General features: G+C 40.3%; 1 pseudogene; it reads right to left on the bottom strand.

Moving 5' to 3' along the window:
- Positions 1–3,716: 3,716 nt before the first annotated feature.
- LOC142490841 (olfactory receptor 1500-like) lies at positions 3,717–4,660 on the bottom strand (annotated as a pseudogene).
- Between the last annotated feature and the right edge of the window lie 12,308 nt (positions 4,661–16,968).

Here is a 16,968-nt window from a genome sequence, read left to right as displayed (position 1 = left end):
CAAGATATATACCAAAAACCTTCCCACCCCCAATGCAAAAAACTTCCCACCTCCAAATATAAGTCAAAAATTGGACCATACTCAATTTTGAGGCATTTTCTGTCCCGCAACAAGCAGCCACTGTACCCTTTGTTTCAACATTGTCCCTCAATCCCTGTAGATTGTAAACTCTCACGAGCAGCGCCCTCATTACCTTTTGTATCTGTTTGTGCTTGTTTGTCTTTATTTGGTATGTAATTCTGTTTATGTAATTTACATCTCTGTAACCCAATTGTACCGCTCTGCGGAATATGTTGACGCCTCAGAAATAATCGATAATAATATATTATAACAATGAACTTCCATAGAAACATAAAAAGATATGCTTAATTTCATCAAAAGATAATGTGGTATTAATACCCATAATAACATTAATAGCCTACAAATAAAATACCCTGTGATCTTTTTTAAAATGCAAACTATTTATTTTATAAAGGATATTCAGGTCCATGAAAACAATACAAACTAAGGTAAAATTATTCATCCTCAAAAAGAATACAAAGCTCTCTTAGCAATTACTGTATGGGCAGCATGAACTGATGTAGCTACTAGTCTGCTTTTGTACTGGCTGTAAATCCTGGTAAAAGCAGGTCTGCCAGTAGTCAATATGGGTTTTCCCCACTCCCTTCTGCTGCCCTTGAGTGACAGGGGGAGGCGGTGACATCCGGCCTGAGCATGTCCAATCATGGGACAGACCTGTTGCCCTCTTCTTGGCTATAATTAAGGGCGGGCCACCCCAAACTTAGTCAGTGCCTCTCCCACTTGAGAGAAGCAGGGATCACACAGGATTGCCTGGAGCTTGGCCTACCCTGTTCCTTTTCCCTTCGAGGGAAAGTGAGTGATACTCTATACCCCTGGTCCTGGTAGAGGGCCTGGGAAGAGCTAGGACTGCTGTGGGTGCCCTTGGCCTGTAGTATAGGTCCAGGGACCATCCTCCAGCTAACCATCCCAGAGACAGCAGTGGGCAGAGATCTGCCTTGTTCCTGTGCTGTACAGATTGAGTGAATAAAACCATTCCTGTTATACTTTCTACCTGGTGTGTGATCTTACTGGGAGGATAGGTGATTAGTTATACTGTAGGAGATCATCTTCATCTATCTGGAGCCTACAGCAGATGGAGGCGCTGCACTGCTAGAGAACCATGTGGGAATGTACTCCAGAAACCCGATCCACTACCACCGGCGGACAGCTAAGTCCTCCTGTTACCAGCAGGTATCATGCACCACACGACCAGTAATGGTAGAATCTCCCAGGGGGTGGGGGAAACACTGTTACACTTAATTAAAACTGAAACAGGATAATAGAGGTCAGAGAATAGATCAAAAAGGACTGTTTTTTTCCTTAGGAAATTGCTTGCCGTTTGTTACTGTATTTGTACTCCCCTGAACTAATAATTCACCAAAGGACAAACAGAACACTACAATGTGCCAGAGATATACAGATGTAGCAAGATTTACGGTCCACACCCAGTGATAATTCTCTAATCCTCTAGCATCTGTAGAGGTCATACAAGTTACTTTGTCATGGTTTTATGGTTTTATCAGAGAACTTTGCGTTGAATGCACGATAACCCCTTCAATGTGAATAGTGAGCTTATCCATTGGGTGTTAACCAAACTGCGATAGTGCTGATCAGGGCACTATCGCACCGAAACCCGCTTTGCCTTTAATGTAAGTTTCCATGCAGCAGTGCCCCAATAAGCACTATCACTATAAATAACCTCCTGTCACCTTTTCTAAAAAGAGAGTGCTTGCAAGTATGTCCGTAACCTTAACAGTATACCGTTTGCTTTCTGACCTCCATTATCTCCACCTTCACCCTCAGGGAGATGGGGTTGGTTCATGGCAAGAGAACTAAGAAAGACATTTTCCTTTCAATGTATGAAATGACGGATACATTAGAAACCTGGAATCTGAAAAAGAGTTGTACTCTATAATAGAATTGTCCTTTAAATATGATTAAACCTTGACAAATATCCTGTAAATAATCACACTGAACAAGCCATGCTTTTTTTTTTTTTTTTTTAAAGCGAGGTGATGTTAATGGTCTTATTAAGCAAATACAAATATCACTTGTGAGCACATTCATACGTCTCAAACAGGTCTGCAACTGGGATTTTCTCCATTATCTCTTAGCATACAGTGCTTCCACTGCAGCAAGGGATTCTGGGAATTTACATGCAAACGAGCACACAGAATCCCCGGCTGCAGTGGAAGCACTGTATGCTAAGAGATAAGGGGGGAAAGCATGGTTGCCGACCTGTCTGAGACAGGTGAATGTGCTCGAAAGTGATATTTGTATTTACTATACACTGTACGTTGGAGGGATTTTGTCACTTAATTACCCACCATAATGTGTTCAATGTGCGGTTAATTTTATTAACAGTCACAGTAGCTGTACCAAACATGTTCAACCATACATTTCAATTTGCTTCCCACATGCAGCATACAAGGGAGGGAATGGGACATAGTCCCCAGTGGTGCTGCAAAAACTTGCTGCATGAAATTTGTAAAAGCAAACATACAAGTTGTAATACAGTCCAGTAATTAGGAGAGTAGGAACCTTGAATCAAAAGGCGGTCATGGAGAATAATAAAGTATTTGTTCAGCCAAGTTAGTGTGGGATGATGTGGCAGCCTAATCAACAGATCCTGTCTACGGAGAGTGTGTACAATGCGGGGGAGGCAATGCTGGTTCAGTCTGGGCCTGAGTGATCCAGGTGTGTGGCGGAGACTCCTCTGGTGAGTGACGGCACACTCTCCCCCCCCCCCCTGCTCATTGTATATGAAAAAGGCGCTGTGTCCACACTGGCTATGAATGTAAAAGTTAGCTGTGTGCAACAATGAAAAGCTGTACGCACAATAAGTAGCTGGTTCTGTGATGCGTGCTTCAGTCTTGTAATGGATCAAACAATATAGGGTAGAAAAAAGATAGAGCACAGCAAAGAAGAAAAAAATGAAGGGCTGGAGGCAAGTTTAAATGTTAATGAAAATTATTTAATGGGCATGATAGCCAAAAACAAACAACAATAAAGGGTCCTCTGACGCGTTTCTCTCCGTGGGGAAGCTTTATCAAAGAGTGACCAGTGCACTGCACAGACTGTCTTAAATAGCAGCCGCCCCAGGAAAAAGCAGTTTCCGCCGCCCACACCTGACTCGAAAATGATTCAGATCAGGTAAGCGGTGGGGGATCAGAAAAGGGGGGGAAGGAAAACACAAAGTGGATGTGTCTCCTAAAAGAATTCACTATACTGCACTCCTACTTAATATAAAATTTAACTTTTAATATATTTACATAAAACATATGTTACCAAATCGTGAATCATAACATGCGCCGCAGCTTCAGAAGGACACCTACAAGTCAGCACCACATACTGAAAATACTGCAGGAATAAATCCTCTCACATATTGACGTACGTTTAATTTTTTGTTACCACGGTATTACTATGGTACTGGTATATTGCCCAACCCTAGTACTGTATGTTGGTTATTTGTTCTGCTAATTCCTCTAGACATTTAATCTGTATTATATGATATTTCTGTAGATGGAGGCAATTTGGTAATATGAGCCATTGCTTTACTCTGTATATATATCTCTGCAACTTCATCTTCATTTAGGGGAACCCAAACTGCTTTTTTGTTTGTTTCCTTTCTACTATATTGCAAGATGTTTGGCATTTCAACATTTTTTGGTCGGGGCACTGCTTTCAATTTTTAAATTGAGCATAATTCTGAGAGTCTTTCCAATGGTCTGTCTAATCTCCTTGGTTCTGAGACAATATATGATAGGGTTAGCCATGTGTGGAAGAAATGTGTAGAGACAAAGGAGCAATACACTCATATCAATACTAAAAACTAAGTTGATATGATATGCAATATACATAAACATGCGAGGGACATAGTACATACCAATTATAAACAAATGTGTGGTACAGGTGTAAAATGCTTTCTCCCAACTTTCAGATCGAGACGATAAAGAGATCCTTCGGATAATAATGATGTATGACAATATAATAAAGGATAACGGCAGTATAAGAACACCTATCGAAAGCACAAATATTGTCTTCTTGAGCAAAGTAATATCCCCACATGCCAGACCCATGACAGCCATGTTAACACAAAACAAATTGTTGATTTTTCTCGAGCCACAGTAAGGAAATAGTGAATGCCAGATAGCATTTGTTGAAGGAGTAACAGTTGCACAGACCCATAAAAAGCCACATAAAAGGCTAGCAAGTTTACTGGGGATGATTGTGGAATATCTCAGTGGTTTGTCAATAGCAACTAAACGATCAATTGCCATCAGCATGAGGGTGAAGGAATCAACACTGCCCAGATAATGAACAAAAAACAGCTGAAACATGCATGCAGAGAAAGACATGTTATTGTGTCAAATAAGAGGTCAGAAAAAGCGAGGTTTGCAATGATCATGTACATTGGATGGTGTAAGTGCTGGTTCAAAATGACTAATGCTATTACAGACCCATTTGCCAACAGTGTCATAATATAGACCATAAATAATAATATAGAAACCAGGATATGGTAATTCTGAGGTAGTCCCGGAAACCCAATGAGTGTGAACTCAAAAACATCAGATTGATTAGCCATTGGCTGGTCCAGCATCTTGTACATGGAACATGCCTGGGGAAACAGAAATAAAGCAAGTGAGACAAAAGAAGAACGTTTATCTTAGTTAATCGTAGGTGAAAGAGTGATTCATGTAACATTTATTTATTTATTTATACAAAGTTTTACCAGGAAATAAGAGAGGATACTCAAGGCACAACGGATTTGAGAAAAACAATAATTTATTTAGCCAAAAAGAAACACAACGTTTCGACCTAATGGTCTTTATCAAGTGTGGTATAATGACATTATTTTTCTGAAATCCGTTGTACCTTGCGTATCCTCTCTTCTTACACTGTTGGATCTGCTGCAGGCTTCTATCCAGATGCAGGAGCACCAGTAATGATACAATATTTACTCTTTTTTTGGTGTGCAGCATCTTCCATTCTCTTTAGTGACTTACCAGGAAATACATACATTGAGAGTTACCTTTCATTTTTAAGTATGTCCGGAACACAGAGTTATGATGACAAATACATAGTTACATTAAGTGAACAGGGTTATACATTAGGTATCAGACATTGCATGAACAGTTTAACAGTTACACATAACAGGATTTATTATTTGTAGTGAAAAGCAGAATGCAACTGTATATTGGTACAATATATCCCTGTATTTATGAGAAAATTGAACAGTAAAAATATATATTTTTTATTGTTTTATTATTGCAACACCACTACAACCGGCAAATCGAAAAGGGGCCACGCCAAAATGTCCCTAGATGTCTTTGTGTTGGTGATGCTCAGCAGTTTGTAACCTTATTCCTCAGGGTGCTGGGATTCGTGCAGGGCTGATATAGTAAGCAATAAACAGATAGTGGGTGCCAGAAACTTTTCTGTAGTTTTATTTAAAAGAACACACATACAGTGTTTCAACTTCTTCCTCAGGGACGCGCAGGCTGCAGTCCCCAAAGAGGTACAGTCTTCCACTTTGTGTTGCACAGAAGCACTCTCTTTCTTGAGTGATAGTAATTCCTTCCTCACTGGAATCCCTAGGCAAGGTACACTCCATATAAGAGCTTTCACACTATCACCATAACAGAACTAAGGAGTCTCTTAACCCTGGTAATTCTAAGGCAGTGATCCCAACCTTTTTTGTTTGGAGGAACCCATGAAGTATTTTGAAAAATCTCGGGGACCCCCTAGCTGGCTGATACATATTAGGTCCGACAGGGGTAAATATCAAACACAGAGAAGAACACTGTATGGAGCAAAGACACTAACATACAGATAAGGCCCTATATATAATGCACTCAAGGTCTGTGGGAGAGAGTACCCTACTGAGTGAGTAATTGCAGTACAAAGGAGAAAGTCTGGACCAAGTAGTAAGGTAAATTGATGTTTATTAAAATACTTTATTGAGAAAGTTTGCGTGTACTGACTAATCTGTGTGCTTGATCTGAAGTGCTGGTTGGTTGAAGTGTGTGCAGTTAGAACCAGAAGCAGTTTGAACAAGGAGACGGTTAAACAGGGTATAGTATATTGAAGTACAGTTTACTGTTAGTACTTCTAAACTTCATAGTTGCTAGAATGAGCAGGATTGAAAAGGCCATTAATCAATGCAGAAGTGCTGGGGCTAGTTTAAGGCAAGTTTAAGGCGTGTACCTGGGTCTTTTTGGCGATTGCCACTGGTTTGTGTTAGAATTGTCGCAGTCTCTGCTGTATGAGCTGTTACTCATTTAAATATACTGAAAACATCCTCTCTAATAGTGCGTCTGAGATCAGATACATTGTAAGGAACCCAACCCTCTCTAATAGCGCGTCTGAGATCAGGTGCATTGTAAAGAACCCCAACTCTCTAATAGCGAGCCAGAGATCAGATGCATTATAAATTCTTCTGTATTTGGTACAATTTTCAAATGACCTGAAAATTGCAGGGAACCCTTTTGGGATGCCAGAAGAACCCAAAGGTTGATAGGAACCCCTCTTTAAAAACAGTGCTACAGGTAATAGTTGCATGGAGCAGAATAACCCATCAGCTTTCCTGACATGCATTTGATAATGAGATATACCCATCTCTATGCTCTCTTCACTTACAGTACATACTGTATCACATATCAATCACCAACTCTATCTACTTGATCATATATACCACTTTGGAAACAAAGCGTTTTCCCCTGCTTATCACAACAAGTAGAACACTGATTTATTAAAGGTTCATGCCATTAACTCCTTAGCTGCTGAGCAAGGCTCCTGTGGCAGTGAGGTGGTTAAATGAGCTAAACAGTACCTCTTGGGACCAGAGTGAACTAATGCCAGTTGTGTATTTAATAGGTTAAATGGACGGGATTAGCATCTTTAAAAAAATTATAAACATAAAAATATTGCTGAATTGTTGTCAAAACTTTTACTGCATCTCTTTCCTGATAAGTTTGTGAGTCTTAAAAACACAGACACACTGTTTGTTCTTTGTGTGTATAACAGTTGTCATCAATAGACAAATAGTAATAAGGAGAAGGGTGGTAAATACCCGATCAGCATGGATTTTGTTGGACCCACTGAATACAAATAAAAAGGGAGATAGAAAGATTTAAAGTGTTCTGTTCCTTGAACTAATGGCAGTTGTGTATTTAATAGGTAAATTATCATTAACCTATTAAAGATTAGCATCTTTATAAAAATCAGCAACACAAATATTGCTAAATTGTTGTCAAAACTTTTACTGCATCTCTTTCCGGATAAGTTTGTGAGTTTAAAAAACACAGGCACAAGTTTGTTCTTTGTGTGTATAACAGTTTTCATCAATAGCCAGACGTACAGTAATAAGGAGCAGAGTAGTACTGTAAGTACCCGATCAGCATGGATTGTTTAGGACCCAATCAATACAAATAAAAAGGGAGATAGAAAGACTTCAAGTTGTTTGTTCATACTTTAATTCTGCTTGCATGCTACACATCCCTCACATTTTATAGGTCAGTGAGTCCTTTTTTATTTATAACTCAACCACTGAGCTACTAGGCAACTGGAATCTGATTGTCATACAATACTGTACTAAGACAAAAGAAAATACACAAAGTAAGTAATGTACGGAGTATTGGAAAGCAAACTTATATCCAAAGGTTATAGTACTAAAATTATGCTTACAAGACAATAGTTAGTCCAATGGTTAATAGTTAGAGCTAATGTTGTAGATCTTATATGGCTTGGGATGACTACACTTGAATTGCGACTTACTTACATCATAAGTCTCTGTTGTGTGTCAGTATTAATTAAATGCTAACTTGTTCAGCACTCAAATAGTGAATTGTATTTGTTTTAAAGAAAAAATTAAATATGGACAGTTACTAAACTGAATCCAATTTAAGCCCTTGTCATTTGTGAGGCTTCATTGTCCCATGTGTCCTGTGCTCTATCAGAAGTAACCCTAAAAACAATATTTAGTTAAATGATCCCTATGTCTCAAGACTAAGGTAAATAAATTAAATATAATACTATAATCTCTACAGATTAAGAGCTCTCAAATTGCCCCCTATAAAGGCACTAGTACCCAAACTACTACATAAAGATTCTCCACTTTATCCTAATAAGAAATCCCAAAATACTTACAAGTTCAATTGTGCCAAAAAGCAGAGAGCAATCTCCAGTGCGCGGTTACTGGGTGCATGCGCTGCAATTTCTTCTTGTATAGAGGATTATATAAGCAAGTACACCCAGAAGGGAAAGTCCCCTATGACAGAAAGGTGTCATTATATCAAAAGGCAAAATTTTGTGCGTTCACAGATGTAACATAATTGCTAATTAACTTTTTGTCAGTGTCATAAACACATGAAAAGGAGACTTACTGTCTCATCCACTCGGATCCCTTTGCAGCGTGCCCTCTTTCATGAGGACTTACACTCGACCATCCTGACAGAATTAAGGATTTTCTTACCTCCTAGCAATTCTATGGTGATACTCCAGGGCCCTTGCTAACGACCCTCCTATAGAGTACCTGGTCAGACCATTTTGTGGTTATTCCACAGGGCCATATATAGGGGCCCTAATATTTAGGAGTGACTCTTCCCTAACTGGAAAAAAACAAAGTGATCATAATACCAACACACACATAGTTAGAGACGGACAGGACTTACACTATATACAGTACGAACAACACAAAAAGTAACACCGCTCACTAGACACCAATAGCAGATCATTTTTAATTTATTAATGGTGCCAGATTATCCAGACTTGGCAATGGGTGCAAGCTATGTTCTCAAGATAAGAATATCGAATAGATGAGTAGACAACACAAGGTCAGTGAATTATCTAAAAAAGTACATAATATTAGTGCACTCCTAGGCTAAATTTGTATTTGTTAATAATATTTACAAGGGAAAACTACATGTGCTAACTGAAATCAGTGATATACAGTGAATAATACGACTATTAAAATGAAATGTGCTGCCGTCTCACTGTTTATCTGGTGATAGAGATAAATCTCTAATCTGGTGATTGGAAGATGGTGTCTCCCCAGATCTTTGTTCAGGCGTGGTAGTGTTTGGATTACCATCTTCTGTAATGGCTGAAGGAAGACAGGGCACACACAAGCATAACCAACTAATATATTGAACCAAACACAGTGTTTGCATCAATAAATTAGTTGGTTATACTTCAAATCTGTGTACCCTGTCTTCCTTCAGCCATCACATGTATTGGATTGGATACAGCCTATCGTTCAAAGACGGGAGCACCGGTAACTGTGTCTTTTGCTTTTATCATGTTATTTTGGTGTGCAGCATTTACCCCTATTCGCATTGGACTCTGTATTACCATCTTCCCCATCCCATGTGACAAGCATCCATTGACAACTGCCATACTAATGTGAGACACATAGCAGTCAGCTATGGATAACCATTAGTTAATCCATAATCAACTCAAAGCTCAACAATTAAGCAATAAAAAAAGCTGCACATGTGAAAAATTACCAAATAAACAGCTTATAATTATAAATCTGCTGTTTAGAAAAATTGCTTAACCTCTTGCAGAGCGTCTGAACAGGAGTTGCTGGATAATGTCAGCAGCATCAGACTGCCTGCAAATAAGCCCACACACTGAGATACACATAATAGTTGCTTCCCTTCCTATTTGGAACTTTTGGTTCTCGAACATATATATAGTTGGAATCAAATATATTGAAAGTATTAAGACGCTATTCTTTAAACTACAGGTAAAAAACAATACTCTAATAAGTAGATATTCTGCAGTCTAAGTGAATAAGAAGAATCTGTACCCCCTAACAATGTGCAAGAGAAAAGAAAAAACACCCTGGTGCATGAATAAGGAACTGCTGAATGATCTGAAGCCCTAATGTTATACCATGTTTCCTTAGGAATCTTGGTATACCATGAGAGCGTCAGATCATTCAGCAGTTCCTTATTCATGCGCCAGGGTGTTTTTTCTTTTCTCTTGGAATCAAATAAATGCCTGTCACCCCCAAATGTAGGCTTTATATAGGACAACAATATGGTAACTAAGCTGCTTTATAAAAGATGTGCTCAAACCAGCCCAGCTCTATCAGGCTGCATAATTTTACCATAGCGCTCAAGAAATAGTATCAGGTTGTTCACAAATAGGCAACATTTGTATCTGTCTCCTTAGGTTTCTAACAGAGCAGCAATAAGCTTGGCAATATTCTTAGCTACAATGTAGCTCCTGGCGATTTTCAGCATTAAGTTCTTCACCCAGCCGCAGACTGGATCAGCATGCACCACATGATGTGACGTCACCGTGTCACTATGCCCTACGCGTTTCTCTCCAGGCGGAGCTTCATCAGGGGTAGGTGAGTAATGGTTCCTACATTGGGCTTCAAATAGCGTTTGTGCTGTCATGGTAATTGAGCTCATTACAGACTTTACGGTCATGTGACATGATTAGTCTAGGAGCAATCACTGAATGGAGCATGTGCATTGAGAACCTATATTCCTAATATCATGTAGTGACAGTCCTTATATATAAAGATTTAAAAACAATGTGTTCTGTGTGTTTTCTTTTTTAAAACATTATAAAGCCTGTGGTAGAAAGTGGGGGGTGATAGACAGCACTCTGACACAATGACTCAGCAAGGTTGTAGGGTGCACGGAACAGGAAGGGACCCTAATTCCCTTCAGAAGTACTAACAAACCAAAAAATAGTACTACTGCACCGACACACTTTATTCGAGCAAATACCCGGTATGTACCTGGCAGATACCTGGAATGCGCCGCTCCTAACCTCTGGCAAGCCCCGTTGCATTTGCCTTCCCAGCCTGGGTTCATGCCTGGCTGATGGGCGGCTGATCTGTTAAATGATAATGATTAGGATTTAATAGGCTGCAATGCTTCACGTGTCTACCAGATGGCATAAATTCATGAATTGTAATGCAGTATATATATATGTACTGTGCAGTATTGCAGCCAGCGGGAATAAAATGCTTCAATCCCTGCCGGAAAATAACTCAATGCACTCGGGCAGAAAACAGTCACAAACCTCAAAACACCCGGGTATACCCGAATTCGTGGGACTAGCCGAGCTCGAATAAAGTGTGTCGCCAGTGTAGCACTCTCTGTCTCACAGCTACAGATATAAGCGAATACCAGTGTAGGGAATATGAATAATTTAATGACACTAATAATAAACTGAAAATATAGCAACAATAGCCAATACGCCAATGCAAGAATAAATATCACCATAGAGAAAATCAAAAACTAAAGGGTGTAGAGGGGAAAGAAGGAGAAGGGGAAAAAACACAAAAGAAAAGCAAAAAAATCACAAAAATGGAAAAAGGAAAGCAAACTAGGGGGGCGACGTTTCGAGGGGTGACCTCTTCATCTGGCCCATTCCCCCTGGTCCCAAAGGGTCCCAGAGGTAATTCCCTAAACTTTCCCTCCCAACTGTCAAATAATCCCACACTCAGCTAATGATATAAATCTAAAGTCTAAAGAAGGCAAATCACACTCGACAGGGCACCAGGAAGAGGGTTTGCTTATACTTGTTCACTGATTGACATCTGATATCTGCATATGTTCTGTGTCTTTTACAATATTCTTGTATCTACATTCATTGTTTGATATTTGATATCTGCTTATGTGATTTGCCCTCTTTAGACTTTAGATTTATATCATTAGCTGAGTGTGGGATTATTTGACAGTGGGGAGGAAAGGCTTAGGGAAGTACCTCTGGGACCATTTGGGACCAGGGGGAATGGGCCAGATGAAGAGGTCACCCCTCGAAACGTCGCCCCCCTAGTTTGCTTTCCTTTTTCCATTTTTGTGATTTTTTGCTTTTCTTTTGTGTTTTTTCCCCTTCTCCTTCTTTCCCCTTTACCCCCTTTAATTTTTGATTTTCTCTATGGTGATATTTATTCTTGCATTGGCGTATTGGCTATTGTTGCTATATTTTCAGCTTATTATTAGTGTCATTAAATTAATTCATATTCCCTACACTGGTATTCGCTTATATCTGTAGCTGTGAGACAGAGAGTGCTGGTACTATTTTTTGGTTTGTTATGATAAAGCCTGTATTTATCTTGGTTGTGCTTGTTGCCCTGACTGAAAATATCTAACAACATGTATTTTTTTTTTTACAAGATCAATGTCCCATTGGTACTGTAGGTAGTGAAGGCATTATACAGTTCACTAATCTTCAAATCTGGACTTTTTTCCTATTCACGTGCATGAGAAGTGGAGCCAGGAAGGTTAATGAAACAGCTTATAGCCAAAGCATTAAACCTTTGTGTGTCTTTCAGAATGAAATGTCTATGGCCCGGGGGAGAGACTAGGGGCCTCATGCAGTAAGCGGCGGAAAAATGCATTAGCCAGTTTAGCAATTAGCCATGTTTTTGGAGTGTTAAACTGGCTGTATGCTGTAAGGGGCGAATCCCTGGCGAATGAATTAGCCACCACCATTTGATGAAATGGCGTGTAGCCGGTGGCGGGACGGCTGCCTGGCGAGAAACTGCTGAGAAGCCGTCCCCTGCCGAGTTGTGTTTGCAGCAGAGAAAGATACGCTGCTCTCTCAGCGCAAACATCAGCACAATAAAAATTATTTTTAAAACAACTTTTATTCATAGTGTACATGTGCAGGGTGTCTCCGGAGCTGAACCGCATTGGTTTCAGGTCGGGGGACCCCCTGCTTCCCGAGATACAGGCCTCTTTATGAGGTGCCGGTATCCCTCTGCATTTAAAGGTCCCGATCACGTGACCGCGGCATGTAAACAAAGCAGAGGGATACCGGCACCCCCTAAAGGGGCCTGTATCTCGGGAAGCAGGGGGTCCCCGGACCTAAAACAAAAGCGCTTCAGCTCCGGAGACCCTCTGCACATCTACACTATGAGTAAAACACACATATCAATAAAGACTCGTTCCTTACCTTACAGGGTATCTGCTACGGTAGCGAAGCAGCATGAATATTTATTTAATAATACTGTACAGTGAGCAGGGGGTCCCCCGAGCTGAACCGCATCACTTTGAGGACCAGGGACCTATGCTTCCTGAGTTGCAGGCCCCGGTATGTGTGATCGGATGGGCAGTGTCGCAGCCATGTTTATAGCGTCCCATACGCTACGTGCCCGCAACAAACATGGCGTCCACACTGTAACCGATGCCCCAAACCGGGGCCTGTAACTCGGGAAGCAGGGGGTCTCTAAGCCACAAATAAATGCGGTTCAGCTCAGGGGGCCCCCTGCTCCTGCACAATATTATTAAAATACATTAATGCTGCTTCATTACCATAGCTGATAGCCGCTAAGGTAATGAAGGGGTTAACGCATAATAGCATGTTTATTGGGGACAAATGCCCCCAATAAACATAGCAGCAATACACAACATACAATACAGTAATGGGCAACATTACTATTATCCACAAATAGATAATAGTGCAGTTGTCCATTTAAAATACATACACAACAATAAAGACATTAAATACATATAGCACTCACCCATGTGCGGCTGCCACGATGAAGGCCATCCTCATCTTCATCCTGCCCATGCCCCATCCGCTTCTGCAAAACAGACGCAAGAATTAAAACATCCAATGTAATGTCCCCTAACCCCTTAATCACCATAGCGGTTATTAACCGCTACAGTCCTTAAGGGGTTAACCCACCATCACCCACATACCCTCCCCCACTAACCCCCCCAACCCTGAGGCCTAACCACCCTCACCCACTACCCACAGGGGAGTCCTACCAAATACCCTTGGGGCCAATACCCCCTCCCCCAGCACATACAGTACAATAATGTGCCAAATAACTATTATCCACATAGGGATAATACATTATTTGGCCATTATTAAACACATTAAATACCGTAATAAAATAAAGAAAATTCTACTAACCTCATCAATAAGAAGGCTCCGTCGCCAGCATCATCCTTGGGGTCCGTTGCCAAAATAATAAATAGCCAATACATCTCAATGACATTAACATACCAATGAACCCCTTAATCACTAACCTCAAAGGTAATTAAGGGGTGAAGCCATCCTGCAATGGCAACACCACTTATGCATAACATCCTCAATGAATTAAAAAGCAATTTCCTACACAAATCTCATGTAATCATTCAATCTGAAGCCTCAAATGCCACTTAAAACATTGCATTTACAGTGTATACATGTAGCATAACATGTAAACTACATGTACACGCTGCAAATCAATGATAACTATACAGTAATCCAACTCAAATATCCTGACATCACAAGAAGTATATTATGTAAGCAAATAAAGTCACCATCAATGAATTAACACACATGAATTACATCCCTAAACAATTAAAATACCAGCCATACCAATTACACAATTAACTATAGCTATCGTAACAGAGAATAAGTTCAAAACATACAAAAAAGGACACCAACAATTACAATATACTAAAGCAAGCCTCTCCATAACCTACAGTACAGCATAGAAGCCCAAAACTTACATCTCTCTAATAATTTGTAGTGTGAAGATAGTCAGCGCAAACCTCATGGGCCTCCCGATGTCGATGGAACCGAATGAAATAAAAGGATATGGATAAAAAAGAATTAAAATCTCAGTGTATTAGATACACATGTGGGGGATGGGGGAAGATGGGTGGGGGGTGGGTGGGGAAAGGGGGAGGGGGGTAAGGGCAGGGGGTGGAAGCAAGGAGGAGGATAATGCTGGAGGGGTTGATAATTGGTTTTCCACTTTAACTAATCAAAGAATACATAAAATTATGGATTCAGTGACTCACACGGGCTTGTGTGGTGTCTCTCCCTCAACGCTGACTGTAGTGGATTTATTACAGACTCATATGCTGGAGTCTCAATATACATAAAACTCACACGGCCTGATGTGAGTCCTTGTCCTCAGAGGGTGATGTCCTGTATGGATGGTGTCTGGGTTGTCTCAGCAGAATTATCCCCCGATGGGTGTAGTGTGTGAGTGTCTCCTCTCCCCGTTTCCCAGATGACCAAAAGGAGTGTATGCCAACAAGGGTTAACAACAATAAAAAAGGTCTTTAATGGGTATACAGTGGAGACATAAGCATATGAAATGCAAACACGTGGTGAACCATAAAATGTATAGAACAATCTATGACACAATGAAATACAATAAAATAAGACACAATGAAATAAAATGAAATAAAGCAAACACAAGGACTACACTCACACTTGAAGTCAAATAAAATGGCCCAGCCTCAGCCGCTCGGTACACTCCTGCACGGTCTCCTCCTCCGTTCTTGTTCCCACTGGCGCGTCCGGCAGCGGAACCGGAAGAGGGGATCTGCACCGGATGTCCTGTAGTGTGCTGGGTCCCTCTCTCAATGAGCTCCGGCAGGGAACAACATGTTTCGCAATAAGCTTCGTCAGGTTCCTGACGCTAATACACTGAGATTTTAAGGCAATTGAAGCAAAGCCATTCTGATTGGCTGTGCTTTCATTGCCTTTAAGTGACGTCATCATTTTTTTTTACATCGGCCAAAACACATGGTTTTCACGGCCCAATCAGGGCCGTGGGAACCATATGACGAAAATGTGACGTTATAGGCCTTTAAAAGCCTATGTCATCTCATTTTGAAGCCAGACGCCGAGGAGGAAGGACCTCCTACTGAAGAAAGAAGACCAGGGCGTGGCACCGGACGGCAAGAAGACCCCGGAAGAAGGTAGAAGAATACAGATGAAGATGGATTACAACTATAAGACCCCTGGATTGTCGTGTTTTATTATTTTAATGTTTATTATGTTATGGTTTTTTATTTTATGGGTTCCTGTTCGTGGATTGGTTCGTGAGTAAGCTGATCAACGGGAGTCGGTGGGGGCAAGTAATGGTAAGTTAAATAAAGAAATGTATTTAATGTAACTGTGTTTTTTTTTGCTTTTTCATGTGTTCATTTTTTTTATGCATATCATTTCATGCCACTGTATGTATGTATGTATGTACAGTATGTCTAGAGATATATATACATACAGGGTAAGAAATGATAGTGTTGTTAAAGCTTGATTTTCTGTATTGTAAATGATTGAGGCTATGCTGCTATGCATAGATGTGTGTTAAATGTATTTTATTATTAGAGAGATGAAAGTTTTGGGCTTCTATGCTGTACTGTAGGTTATGGAGAGTCTTGCTTTAGTATATTGTAATTGTTGGTGTCCTTTTTTGTATGTTTTGAACTTGTTCTCTGTTACGATAGCTATAGTTAATTGTGTAATTGGTATGGCTGGTATTTTAATTGTTTAGGGATGTAATTCATGTGTGTTAATTCATTGATGGTGACTTTATTTGCTTACTGCACCGACACACTTTATTCGAGCAAATACCCAGTATGTACCTGGCAGATACATGGAATGCGCCGCTCCTCACCTCTGACAAGCCCCGTTGCGTTTGCCTTCCCAGCCTGGGTTCATGCCTGGCTGACGGGCGGCTGATCTGTTAAATGATAATGATTAGGATTTTATAGGCTGCAATGCTTCGCGTGTCTACCAGATGGCATAAATTCATGAATTGTAATGCAGTATATATATATATACTGTGCAGTATTGCAGCCAGCGGGAATAAAATGCTTCAATCCCTGCCTGGAAAATACCTCAATGCACTCGGGCAGAAAACAGTCACAAACCTCAATACACCCGGGTATACCCGAATTCGTGGGACTAGCCGAGCTCGAATAAAGTGTGTCGCCAGTGTACATAATATACTTCTTGTGATGTCAGGCTATTTGAGTTGGATTACTGTATTGTTAACATTGATTTGCAGCGTGTACATGTAGTTTACATGTTATGCTACATGTATACACTGTAAATGCAATGTTTTAAGTGGCATTTGAGGCTTCAGATTGAATGATTACATGAGATTTGTGTAGGAAATTGCTTTTTAATTCATTGAGGATG

This window comes from Ascaphus truei, chromosome 3 (assembly GCF_040206685.1).
Source record: "Ascaphus truei isolate aAscTru1 chromosome 3, aAscTru1.hap1, whole genome shotgun sequence".
NCBI classification, from domain to species: Eukaryota; Metazoa; Chordata; class Amphibia; order Anura; family Ascaphidae; genus Ascaphus; species Ascaphus truei.
Note: the sequence above shows the minus strand (reverse complement) of the source record. Positions and strands in the feature narration are given on the sequence as shown.